The following is a 14,196-nucleotide window of genomic DNA, read 5'->3' as shown; positions in this document are numbered from 1 at the left end:
TGTGGGTTTAAGGGAGAAAGAATAATCCAAAATGACTCCCAGGGTTTTGACTTTAACAATAAGGTAAATATGCGGTGCCTGGGTGGCTCAGTGGGTTGACGCCTTTTCCTTCAGCTCAGGTCATGATCCCAGGCCTCTCTGCTCAGCGGGGAGCATGCTTTCCCTCGCTCTCTGCCTGCCTCTCTGTCTATTTGTGATCTCTGTTTGTCAAATAAATAAATAAAATCTTTTAAAAAAAATAAAAGAATAGGAGCAATTGTTTAAGAAAAGAATTTTAAGTGTGGCTAGAGCATGTTGAATCTGAAGTGCTCATGCGGCATCAAGATAGCAATAACAAGTAAGTCGAATTTAAATAAAATTTTTTTTTAAAAAAGAACAAGTAAACTTGTTGAATATTTTTACCTGCTGACAAGATGTCTGGCCTAAATGTATAGATCTGAAAATCATCAGTGTAGAGTATGGAGAATATTTTTTGGTTGATTGAGAACATTTTTTGGTTGACTTTTTTTTTTTTTTTTAAGATTTTATTTATGGGCGCCTGGGTGGCTCAGTGGGTTAAAGCCTCTGCTTTCGGCTCAGGTCATGATCCCAGGGTCCTGGGATCTTCCTACTTGTGATCTCTCTCTGTCAAATAAATAAATAAAATCTTTAAAAAAAAAAAAAAAAGGGGGGGGACGCCTGGGTGGCTCAGTTGATTAAGCAGCTGCCTTCGGCTCAGGTCATGATCCCAGCGTCCTGGGATCGAGTCCCGCATCGGGCTCCTTGCTCGGCAGGGAGCATGCTTCTCCCTCTGCCTCTGCCTGACATTCTGTCTGCCTGTGCTTGCTCTCTCCCCTTCTCTCTCTCTGATAAATAAATAAAATCTTAAAAAAAAAAAGATTTTATTTATTTATTTGACAGAGAGAGAGACCACAGTAGGCAGAGAGGCAGGCAGAGAGAGAGAGGAAGAAGCAGGCTCCCCGCTGAGCAGAGAGCCCGATTCGGGGCTCGATCCCAGGACCCTGGGATCATGACCTGAGCTGAAGGCAGAGGCTTAACCCACTGAGTCACCCAGGCGCCCCATTGGTTGATTTTTAACTATGGAGTTTTGCATTCATTTTATCCTCAAAATATCCCTATTAAATTTCTTGATTTATTATTATTTTACATACGAACATATGAGCTAGTAAATTAAAGAGACAAGGCTTAATGAGTATGTACTTGGGTGTACATGAAAAGTGGGAAAATGTGTAAGTAAAAAATCAAATATAGATTATGAAAAAGTTGAAAAAAAAACGAAAGTTTTACCACACCCTGTGTTAATAAGGAAATGAGGAAATATTCTTCTACATTGCTAGTGAAAGTGCACATTCGCAAAATATACATTAGATTTTAATCTAATGTGTATATACATTGGATTTTAATCTTGGCAGCATCTATCAAAATTACATAGTAGTTTCCAAAAAAATAATAATAATAATACATAGTAGTACCACTCCTTGTGGTGGATGCTGTGATGTACCCCACAGAATGGATAAATAAAGTATGACACATCCATCAGTGGATTATTATGCAGCCCTAAAAATAATACGAAGGCCATAAACTATTCCTCTCAGATCTTTCCGTCCAGGGAGGCTCCATCTGCTAAGCCCTGATTCTACCACTGCATTTGCAATGAGGCCGCACTCCCCGTGGACTGCTCCCAGCTGATGACTGAGCATAGCAGGATGTTCAGGCAGGTCCATTCCTGCAGGATGCAGGATTCCTCTGATGTGTGACTTTGTCTTAAGGAATCCCCAGGTTTAAGCCTGTCTGAAACTTTCTTAGAACTATGTTGCAGTCTGAGTCACTAACTACCCCAACCCTCCTAACTTCCCACCCACCCCCCCTTCATGGGGCTCAAATCAGCATCACTATCTGATTGTCTCCAGCTCCTTTTCCTCCCTCACAGGCATTTCCTCCAGTAAGTTTCTTGCATGTCTAATCCCATCTTGGCATCTGCTTTTGAGAACACTTTAACAATGAGGAAATTGTTTACGCACTGATATGAAAAGACCTCCAAGATATATATATATATTTTAAGTATTTTATTTATTTGACAGAGAGAAATCACAACTAGGCAGAGAGTCAGGCAGAGAGAGAGGAGGAAGCAGGCTCCCTGCTGAGCAGAGAGCCCGATGCCGGGCTCGATCCCAGGACCCTGGGATCATGACCTGAGCTGAAGGCAGAGGCTTTAACCCACTGAGCCACCCAGACGCCCCTCCAAGATATATTTTTAACTGAAAAAAAAAAAAAAAAGGCAAGGATCAGAAGAGTGTAATACGCTAAAATTTTCATACAAAAGGAAAAATATGTATTTGCTTATATATGCATAGACTGATCTCTAAAAAGACCACAGGAAACCATTTGCTCAGGGAAGGTAAATGGCTTGAGAATCAGGGATAGGAGGGAAAATTTGTACTGTATGCCTTTTTGAATTTTGATTCATAAGTGTTGCCTTTTCAGAAGGTGAATAAATATAATTTAAATGAAAAAAAAAGTAGGGGCACCTGGAGAGTTCAGTCAGTTAAGTGGCTGACTCTTGATTTCAGCTCAGGTCATGCTCTGGTGAGATCAAGCCCCACCTGGAGGCCCATCTCAGACTCCCTGCTTGGTGGGCTTGAGATTCTGTCTCCCTCTGCCCCTCCCCGCTCCCCCCATTTGTGCCTCTGTGTGTGTGTGACACACACACATGCACTCCTTCTCTCCCTCTCTCTAAAATAAATACATACATCTTTAAAAAAAAAAAATAGGAGCTTGGCTAAAAAAGGAGAAAGGTAGAATTGAACCTACCATAGTCAAGAGAAGTTCAGAGTTTAGATTGGTTATTATTTATTTTTTTTTTTTAAGATTTCATTTATTTATTTGACCGAGGGAGAAAGAGCACAAGTAGGCAGAGAGGCGGGCGGGGTGGGGGGCGGGGAGCAGGCTCCCCACTGAGCAGGGAGCCCAACGCGGGACTTGATCCCAGGACCCTGGGATCGTGACCTGAGCCAAAGTCACTTAGCCAACTGAGCCACCCAGGTGCCCCTGCATTAGTTCATCTTTAATAGGAGAAAGATTTTCATATGCTGTAGGGAAAGAACTGGTGGAGAAAGAAAAGGTGAAAACATAGGAAATGTTGGAGCTAAAATACGGAGCTTCTAGGGGATAAAACCAAATCAGGTAGCTTCACACAGAAAGGGAGAAATCTTCAGAAGGTGAGTGGGGAGAGTAAGAATAGGCCCTCATAAAGGAAAGGGAATTGAAGAACTGAGATTTCTAGCCTCATTATAATAAAAGTAATAACTTCTGTATGACATGGGAAGCATGATCAAATGCAGAGGAAAAAAGCAATGGGGCTTGAGCAGGGGGCTTGAAGAAGGAATGAGGGTTTTGGCTTTTTTTTTTTTTTTTTTTTTTTTGGCAAGCAAGCAGAGTGGGAATGAAAGTTAACAATTATTGAATCCTAGGCATTTTATATAAATTAGCTAATATGAGCCTTATGACCATTCTATGAGGAAGATATGTATTATCTGCATTTTGCAGATTAAAAAAAAACCGAGGCTCTAGGAAGATAAATTATGGAGTGTTACAGTTAGTGATAGGATTTAACCCCAGGTTTCTATGACACTAGAGGACAATACTGTGAAGGATTAACAGGGCCATTTATGTAGATCAGATAATCCTACTGAGACATTCTATCCTCTTTGTCTTTTTTTTTTTATCCTCTTTGTGTTAAACTCTACTTTGTATATGTTAAAATCACTACTGCTACTTTCTTTTTCTTCATATGTGGTTGATAACAGTCATCTGTTTCCACTTTCTCAGTGGGTGGAATAGTCATAGGGCTTACGAAGTACAGAGACTATAGCATTGCCACAGCCCTTGAGATGTTCATTGTGTTAGCTTGAGATGTTCATTGTGTTAGCACGTTAAAGAGGCCTTCCTTGCCTTTGCTCTTCCACTCAAACAGTAGCAGCTCTCTGGCCAATCAGATTTCAGGGCATGAATCGCCATGTAAATACCTGTGACTCTTCTGGGAGGCATATTCAGACTATTTAAACATTGATTAAAAGTCTGAGAGCAAAGTTCCATTTAATAAGGATGATCTAAGTGAAATGCTTAGTATCTTTAGGACACAGTCAATGTCAGGGAAGCTGAGAAAAGAGGAATGAGAGGCAGTCGGAGATAAGAATCAGACCTCTGGGGTGCTGGGTGGCTCAGTAGCCTCTGCCTTCCGCTGGGGTCATGATCCCAGGGTCCTGGGATCGAGCCCCGCATTGGGCTCTCTACTTGGCAGTGAGCCTGCTTTCCTTCCTCTCTCTCTGCCTGCCTCTCTGCCTACTTGTGATCTCTGTCAAATAAATAATAAATAAAATCTTAAAAAAAAAAAAAAAAAGAAGTAGACCTCTTCAGGTGCATGGTTGGCTCAGTGGGTTAAGCTTCTGACTCTTGATTTTGCCTCAGGTCATGATCTCAGGGTTGTGAAATAGAGCCCCCAGGTCAGACTGTGTGCTCAGTGTGGAGTCTGCTTGAGATTCTCTTATCCCTTGCCCTCTGCCCCTCCCCTGCTTGCCTGTGGGAAATAAATAAATAAATAAATAAATAAAATCTTTTTGGGGAAAAAAAAAAGAATTAGACCTCTTCCTGCTAGAACTCCCAAACTAAGGGAGGGATACCCACCTGCTGTTGACAGGGTATGGAGAAGAGCTGAAGGCCTCTGTCAGTTTAAGGCTGCTGTGAACAAATTGCCACAGGCTGGGTAGCTTAAAAGAACAGGAATTTATCCTCTCACAATTCTGGAATCCAGAAATCAAGGTGTACCAAGTTTGGTGCCTTCTGGGAGAATCTGCTGCATGCCTCCCTCCTAGTGTGGTGACTGTCAGTAGTCCTTGGCAGTTCTTGGCTTTCCTTGGCTTGTGGCAACATAACTCCAGTCTCTGCCTCTGTCTTCACATGGCCGTCTTCCATTAGTCATACTGGATTTAGGCCCTACCCTAATCCTTATGGTACAAGTTACCACCTCATCATAACTTCTATGCATCTACAAAGATCTTATTTCTAAATAAGATCATACTCTGAAGTTCTAGGTGGGCATGAATTTGGGGGGAACACTATTCAACCAGGAACCGTGCTCAGTTTTTACTGTCACTGAATGAGGGACCATCCTGAAAAAAAGGAAGAAAATGATCTTTTCCCTTGTCCACACAATATTCAGCGGGAATGGGAGGGTCTTTTTGGCATCCCCAGACTGGGCTTTCTTATTTATATTTTTTCTTTTCATAAAGGGGAGTCTGGGGCACCAGGGTAGCTCAATCAGTGAAGCATCTGACTCCTGATTTAGGCTCAGGTCATGATCCCAAGGTTCCTGGGATCTAGCCCCATGTCTGGAGCCTGCTTCTCCCTCTGCCCCTCCCCCACTCTTATAAGCAAGTGCTCTTTTTCTCTCTCTCACATGCTCTCTCTCTCAAATAAATAAAATCTTTTTAAAATAAGCACCTGGGCAGCTCAGTCTTTAAGCGTCAGCCTTTAGCTGGGCTTGTGATCCTGGGGTCATGGGATTGAGCCCCATATCAGCAGGAAGCCTGCTTCTCCTTCTCCCACTCCCCCTGCTTGTGTTTAATCTCTTGCTGTGCCTCTCTCTGTCAAATAAATAAATAAAATCTTTTAAAAAAAAAAGAAATTTTTAAAAATAGAAAATAAAGGAGAGTCTAACTACAAGAATATTGTTAAAACACTCCCTCTCCTTCTTTTAGCCAGGTTTCTCTGCTCTGATGACAAAAACATATCATGGTGAATGAGTCTGATCTTTAAAGATTAGCCTTGTAGGGGTGCCTTGCTAGCTCAGTTGGTAGAGCACACAACACTTGATTTCAGGATCTGAGGGTTATGAGTTCAAGCCCCATGTTGGGTGTGGAGTCTACTTTAAAAAAAAAAAAGTAGCCTTGTGAACAGGTTACAAGATCTTCTTGTTCTTATCATTTTTTTAGTAGATAAAGTGTGTGAAAATATAGAACTTTTCAAATATACAGGAACTACAGTGTGCTACAAAATAACAATGAAGTAGGTTTATTCAGCTGATGCTTATCTCAAAGACAATTGGGGACATTTTTATTTTCATTCAAAAAAAAATTCCAAATAGGAGCAAGGCTTCATAGCTACCTTATTTGTCTTTTTGGCTTACTATATTTTCAGGAAAACAGAAAAAGAAACAGGAAGTTCACAAATATGACTTTCCCAACTATCTTTTCATTCCTTAAACTTTTTAGCTCCAATACAGCACAAACCATTCTCTGATATCTGAATGTAGCCTGCCCTGGGATCTAAGCAAAAAACAAATAAATGATGATCACACAGAAGTTCATAAGACCTAAATCACATGCCAGTAAGGAATTTGAAAAGTTTGGCCTACACATTTAAAAACTGAGTTCATTTGACACAGGTAGAGAATCACAGTGAAAGAAAAAAGTAATGGTTTCAACCATTAGCTCAAGTCAGAAGGAAAGGCAGGTGTGCCCCACTTCCAATGGATTAGTCATGAGGAGAACTAAGCTGCACATCTTGCAAATCAGGTTCAGTGCATATATGATAGAAGGAGTGAGCAAAATCATGACTATTTTTTAATGCTTATACCCTTAGTCATGACCAGTTATAAGCTATGTGGAAGCCACGTTTGAATATGGAGATAAAATTTCTCTTACCACAGTCTACTCGAGGTCAGGGAAATTTATTGAAGAGATTTACCAAGTTGTTTCCTCATGGTTCAAGGCTTCACTCAGGATCGTATCTTCAAGAATCTTCTATGGCCTCCCCAGACTAGGTCGGGTGCCCCTCTCCGTGTTGGTAACACCTGTGAGACCTCTTTACATTTCTTACCTTAAGCATATCATATTTACCTGTCTTTCTTCCGAGACAGGCTGTGAGCTCCTCAGTGAGCAAAGATTAGATTGGTTGCTTTCCAAACTATATATTTGATTATTTTTTCACTGAATATACAATTCCAAGTTAAAAATGAAATTTCCTCAGAACCCTGAAGGCATACCCCCACTATTTTCTAACAGTCAGTGATTCAATTGTATTAGAAATCTGTCTTGGAATGCCTAGGCAGCTCAGTCGGTTGGGCTTTTGCCCTCGGCTCAGGTCATGATCCCAGGGTCCTGGGATCAGGTCCCTCATTGGGCTCCTTGCTTGGCGGGGAGTCTGCTTCTCCCTCTGCTGGCATTCCCCTGCCTATGCTTGAGCTCGCTCTCTCTCCCTCTCTTTCTCTGACAAATAAGTAAATAAATAAAATCTTAAAAAGAGAAAAAGAAAAATCTGTTTTGCCCCCATACTTTTTTTTTTAATGATGTTTTTGAAAGATTTATTTATTTGAGGGGTGCCTGGGTGGCTCAGTGGGTTAAGCCACTGCCTTCAACTCAGGTCATGATCCCAGGGTCCTAGGATCAAGCCCCACATCAGGCTCCCTCCTCAGTGGGGAGACTGCTTCCCCCCACCCCGCCTGCCTCTCTGCCTACTTGTGATTTCTGTCTATCAAGTAAATAAATAAATAAATCTTTTTTAAATTTTTAAAAAAGATTTATTTATTTGAAAGCACATGAGCTAGGGTGGGGAAGGGCTGAGGGAGAGGGAGAGGATGAGAATCTTCAAGTAGACACCCTGCTGGACATGGAGGCAACACCGTTGATCCCATGACCCTGAGATCATGGCCTGGGCTGAAATCAAGAGTCAGACTCTCCACTAAATGAACCACCCAGGTGCCACCCCCCAAAAAGATTTATTTCTAAATAATCTCTATCAATAACCAATGTGGGGCTCAAACTTAACAACCCTGAGATCAAGAGTTGCATGCTGCACTGACTGAGCCAGCCAGGTGCCCCTAGGATCCATTCTTTAATGATAGAAATAGAGTATTTCAGGATGTGTCTGGGTATGGGTATTTTGAATGCATTTTGCTCTCTTATTTTCTCTTTGATTTTCCTTTCTCCTCTTCACTACCGTCACATCACCACTCCTTATTGCACCCTTTTTGAGGACATTCATTGACTCTCATGTTAGAACTCTTAGATTTTTAAACTAACTTGTATGCCCAACATGGGGCTCAAACTCACAACCTTGAGATCAAGATTTGCAAGCTCTTCTAATTGAGCCAGTCAGGCACCCATCTTAGATTGAGTCTTAATGCCTCTTAATCAGTTCTTTATTTCTCTGTCCTCTGATAAGGGCCTTAGCATTTTCTCTCCTCTTAGAGAACACTCCTGATTTTGGCTTGGTGCTAAATGTCTGATGCCTTTGGTCTGGCAGTATTTTGCCCACATGAAGAATGGAGCAGATTAAGGAAGGTCAACTATTCTAGATGCATTTCTTCAATTAATATCCCAGCTCTAACGTCTACTGCTGTATTTCCTTGTATGCCAACTCCAGTAGCACCAACATTTAGAGGTTTGTGGCAGACCGGTCACCTGCATCTCTCCAGCCTTGTTAATGGGGCCTGTAGCTTCCTCATTCCATGTGTCCGAATAGTCTCGTAGAAATGTTTTAGGGGTGCCTGGCTGGCTCAGGCAGTGGAACATGCAACTCTTGATCTCAGGGTTGTACATTCAAGCCACCTCCCTCCCGCCCCAGGCATAGAGATCACTTAAAAAGAAATCTTTTTAAAAAATGTTTTAAAAGCTCATTCTCGATTTCTTCACTACTATTTTTTTCTTCTTTGTGCTTCTGAATCTCTATTTCAGTGATGTCATAAGAGGGATAGAGAGGAAAAAAAAGAAAAACAAGGGACAGGAAGGAAACATGTTTACCACCCCCATCTTTAACTAGAAGCAGGAGTTGGCACAAGGGCATAAGGCGATGTCTATTTTACTTACCAATAAATAACCAATGCCTAGTGGTTTATAGTATTCCATACACACTTAGCAATTTCTTTAAAAAGAGAATGCTTTGGGTATCCAAAGAGTTTATCCTTCTTTTGTATGACTTACCATCTACAGTAGCCAAGTGAATATGACAACAGAATTGGGGATGTAGCACTCAACTTTTTGTTTCTTTGCTGTTTTTGTGTTTTTAATAGACTTTATTTTTTAGAGCACTTAGATTCACAGCAAAATTGAAAGGAAGAAACAGAGATTTCCCATGTACTTTCTGTCCTTCTCCATTATTGGGGGATATAGAACTAGTTTTAAGGATTCAAATACATCTAGAGAAATTAAAGATGATTTTATCCATGTAGGGGGAAAAAAAAAACAGTGCTTCAGGCAGCCTACCCAGCAAGTGGTAGTTTGTTAAAGATGATTACAATGTAAAATCTGAAACCAATAGCAATGAGGTTTTCATATTCTATTATCTAAAAACTCAACATTGGTCTATCTTAATATTGAACATATCTTTTTCTCACACATTAATGTGTAACATCACACATTAGTCATTTGGAAAATGTTTCCCAGAGTTATGCAGATCTAGCAAATGTTGACATATTCCATGATCATAAAAATCATATTTGTTAATATCACCATGGATCTCATTAGGAAACTCTTTAAGAATTGGGAAGATGTCGAGATGCCTGAGTGGCTCAGTGGGTTGAACCACTGCCTTCAGCTCAGGTCATGATCCTAGGGTTCTGGGATCAAGTTCTGCATCAGGCTCCTTGCTCAACAGGGAGCCTGCTTCTCTCTCTGCCTCTGCCTGCCACTCTGCCTGCTTGTGTGTGCTACCTCTCTCTCTCTGACAAATAAATAAATAAAATCTTTAAAAAAAAAAAAAAAGAACTGGGAAGATATCAAGCTCACAATGTCAGATCAGTTTTTCAAAATACTAATTTTTGCTTGAGAACTCAACTGTTACCATTGGTAACAAATGCCATCAACTCTTTTCCTTGAAGTAACAGGGTCACTTCATTCATGTCCTTTTTTTATCCTTTAAAGATTTTTTAAAAATTTTTTTACATAATCTCTAAACCCAACATGGAACTTGAACCTACTCCCCTGATATCAAGAGTCACACCTTGTACTGACTGAACCAATCATGTGCGCTACTTCTTTCATTTCTAAGAAAATGCCATGTCTGAATAATCGTGGTTTTTCAGGCAGCTATTCTTTCAAACAGAAGTGATAGCCTATGGGAAAAGGCAGCTACTTGAGCTCACAGTTCCAGTGATTACACAAATGTTTTCCTCAAGACAACCATTGTACTTCAGTATGCCGTGGAAGTGCTTTGTCAGCCAAAGCACTCGTCACACAAAATATTAAAAAGATGGGTACTCTAGGGTCAAGATTTAATAAATCTAATAATTTTTATGCTTCTTCAGGGACATTCCTATACAGACTGGCATTTTCATTATTGTGAATATGGCAGTGACGAATGCAAGGACTACTAGTACAGTTTGGTGCCATTATCTCATATATGTTGAGACACCAGCAATGATACCCACCATTGATTGCTCTCACACCATTATTGAAACAAACACAGTTTTTTTTTAAAAAAAAAGGCAAATAAAGTCTTATTATTACTATGAAAATACTTTTAACCATGTAGGCTTCCAAAAAGGGCATTAGGGGTGCCCAGGAGTCCATGAACCATACTATAAGAACTGCTTGATAAATAGCCAGTGCCCTACCTCACAAGTTCCCAAGGGCTGCTGTAACCGAATATCACACTGATTAGGCTTAAAGCAACAGAAACGTATTCTCTCACAGATATGGAGGCTAAAAGTCTAAAATCAGGATGTCAGTAGGGCCATGTTCCCACAGAGGTTTCTTCCAGCTTCTGGTGGCCCCAGGCGTTCCTTGGTTTATGGCAGCATAACTCCAGTCTCTGCCCTCATCTGTATGTGGCCTTCTCTGTGTATCTGTGTGCTGTCCTCTTTTTATAAGCACATGAGTCATTGGATTTAGGGCTCACTGTAATCTAGCATGAATTTGTAGGTGAGGAAAAAGTTTTCCTTGACCCTCTTAGGGTCCCTCACTGGGTCTGAAAATAACTTTTATATGACACGGAAGACCTTCGTAAGGAAATGAAGACTCACAGAAACAGACCTGAGATTTTTATGCTAGATTTGATGAACAGTAGACAGTTGTGATGAGTTAAGGAGATATGATGTGTTAAATTAATGATAAGTTAAAGAGAGTAAGTATAGTAACTTGAGGAAAACTTAGCAAGACCTGTCTTGTTCATATTTTTCTTAGGATCCCTTTGCTTTCCTTCAGACATAAGGCTACTCCTTTTCCCTGGGATGAAGGGAGGCCACCTCTCACATGAGCGTTTTATGATCTCTTTCAGAGGGTGAGAGGGAGGTGGTCAGGATGACTTTACTGCTTCTGCTGTTTTCTCCAACCCCTTCAGCTTAAAATATTCAGTATGCCAAGGTGCTGTATTTTGGGGTAGTGTGTCCTAACTCCTATCAACCTCACCTTAACTAATTACATCTACAAAGAACCTATTTTCAAATAGTATCACATTCTGAGTTTCTGGGTGAATGTGAACTAAGGAGGACACCACTCAATTACTTGACGACCATACCCACCAGTATTCCCTGCTGGAAGGTACACCCATCCCAGAGCCGCTATGAGTCTTGGCAGATTAAAGTCCACAGCTGTCCTTTCTCTAGAGTCTAGAGAACTGCACTTGATAAAGGTAACTGCTTCATCTAAGAAGATGGTTACCCCCTCCCAGAGGCAGCTCACAGTTGGCCTTCTTGCCTCGAGGCAGTACCTTTGTGGTGCAGGTCATATACCAAAGTCCCCTTGGGATAAGGCCGAATGAGGCTAGTTTCCAGCTGAGATGATAACCTGACTAAACTTTTCCCCCTACTCCATGCTACTCCCCTCACTTCCTTTTTTTTGAGAGCATAATCTAAAATAATTCCTGAATCAGTTTTCACCTCTCTGACTGGCAATTATATAGTGATTGCTGCTTTTCACTAAACATAGGGAAATTGGACAATGTTATACATTCTCAGTGGGAAGGTAAACTGATGTAATCTCCCTTGAATGCAGTTTGGCAAACGAATTTAAAAATATACATATATATCCCCTTTAACCTAACAATTCCACTTTTGCGAACTCTTAGGAAAGTAATCCCAGGAAAAGGGGGACAAAAAGTAATCCCAAGCAAGTGTGTAAAGATACATGTACAAAGATGAAAATGACTATGGTTTTTATGATTAAAAAAAAACTAAAAAACAGTTTAAATATTAGTTAAATAAGTAATTCTATATCCCTTCAGTGGATTACGCTACAGACATTTAGAAATATGGTATAGATAGATCTAGTTTGTATTAATAGGGAGGGATGCCCATTTATATCACAGAGTAAAAAAAAAATTCAGAAATTTTGAAAATATTAAAAACAACACAATAGATTTTTTTAAAAATTGCCAAAATATTCTTCGTTTAGGACGTCTCCCCAATATTTCTGATCATGCATTTTTTGTTTCAAACTATTAAGAAATTAGTAGGAATTCTATGCTATTTTTATTTTTAAATCATTACAGGCACCTGGCTGGCTTAGTCAATAGAGCATGCAACTCTTGATCTTGGGTTCAAACCCAAGACCAACCCTTGATCATGAGTTCAAACCCCACATTGAGCATAGAGCTTACTTAAAAAAAAACATTGTAAAACATAAGACATCAACTGGCTTAAGTTTTGTTTTAATATATATATGCCTTCATTTATTTTACTGGGAATGAATCTAGTGAAAAGAACAAGAGAATATTGATAGGCTAAAAAAGAGTGGTCCCTTGGGGCACCTGGATGGCTCAGTGGGTTAAAGCTTCTGCCTTAGGCTTGGGTCATAGTCCCAGGGTCAGGGGATCGAGCCCTGCATCGGGCTCTCTGCTCAGCGGGGAACCTACTTCCCTTCCTCCTCTCTCTCTGCCTGCTCTCTGCCTATTTGCTATCTCTGTCTGTCAAATAAATAAATAAATCTTTAAAAAAATTTAAAAAATTAAAAAGAGTTGGTCCCTATTGGTAAGGGAAGAAAGAGTATTTTATTCCAGTTGTCTACATGCCTCTTACAGGTTAGAAAAATTCTGAGTGATGTTAGAAAAATTCTGAGTGACCATGCCTATAACTGATACATAAAATATTCCTCTGATTGTGTAAATTAATTTTCCAAGAATTATAGATAATCCATTTCTAGAGAGCTTATTAAGGAATTTTCTTTCAGCCTCTGATGGTTTTTAGCAATTAAGGAAGAAGAAAAAATTCTACTTAGATTCCATCTATCTTTAATCCTCAAATATAAAGAAGCAGAGATCCCTTAAAAGCCACATTTTTATTATCTTAGCAGCTACTTTCCAGTTGTACCATTAAAATATATCCTGTTAAACTGTTGCTGCTTGGATAAGGACTCATGCAACGCGTTCCTCTTGGACCTTACTACCAAGGAAACTTGGAATAAGTTCCTTATGTAAATACTGAGTTTTCCTCTTTGCTATGGTGATTAGGAAGCTCAGTGTTACATTTCAAACTTGCCTATGGTAACTGTGATAGACTACATGGTAGGTATTTTTCTTGCTCAACTTCCAATGATTTTCATTTTTGTTTCATTTCTGTTTTAAGCATTTTTTTAAAGGTTATTTGTTTATTTGACAGAGAGAGGCACAACAAGAGAGGGAACACAAGCAAGGGAAGTGGGAGAGGGAGAAGCAGGCTTCCCGCTGAGCAGGGAGCCCCATGTGGGGCTCGATCCCACGACCCTGGAATTGTGACCTGAGAGGAAGGCAGATGCTTAACCAACTGAAGGCAAGCCGAAGGCAGACGCTTAACAACTGAGCACCCAGATGCCCCTGTTTTAAACATTTTTGTATGTATCTCTTATAAACCTTATTTCATCATTTATGGAAACTTATCATTTATATCTTACCTATTTATGAATTTATATCTTACTTATTCATGAATAACTGACATTTCTTTAAAGCCTTTTTTTAAAAGATTCTGTTTCTTTATTAATTTGGCAGAGAGAAAGAAATCACAAGCAGGCAGAGCAGCAGCAGAGAGAGAGGGGGAAGCAGGCTCCCCACTGAGCAGAGAGCCCGGTGCCGGTGCCGGGCTTGATCCCAGGACCCTGAGACCATGACCAGAGCTGAAGGCAGAGGCTTAAGCCACTGAGCCACCTAGGTGCCGCAGTAACTGACATTTCTTATGAATTTATAAAAACTATTTTCTACACATTTTTTTTCTAACATTTTATTCATCTGTCA

This window comes from Mustela erminea, chromosome 4 (assembly GCF_009829155.1).
Source record: "Mustela erminea isolate mMusErm1 chromosome 4, mMusErm1.Pri, whole genome shotgun sequence".
Lineage (NCBI taxonomy): Eukaryota > Metazoa > Chordata > Mammalia > Carnivora > Mustelidae > Mustela > Mustela erminea.
Note: the sequence above shows the minus strand (reverse complement) of the source record.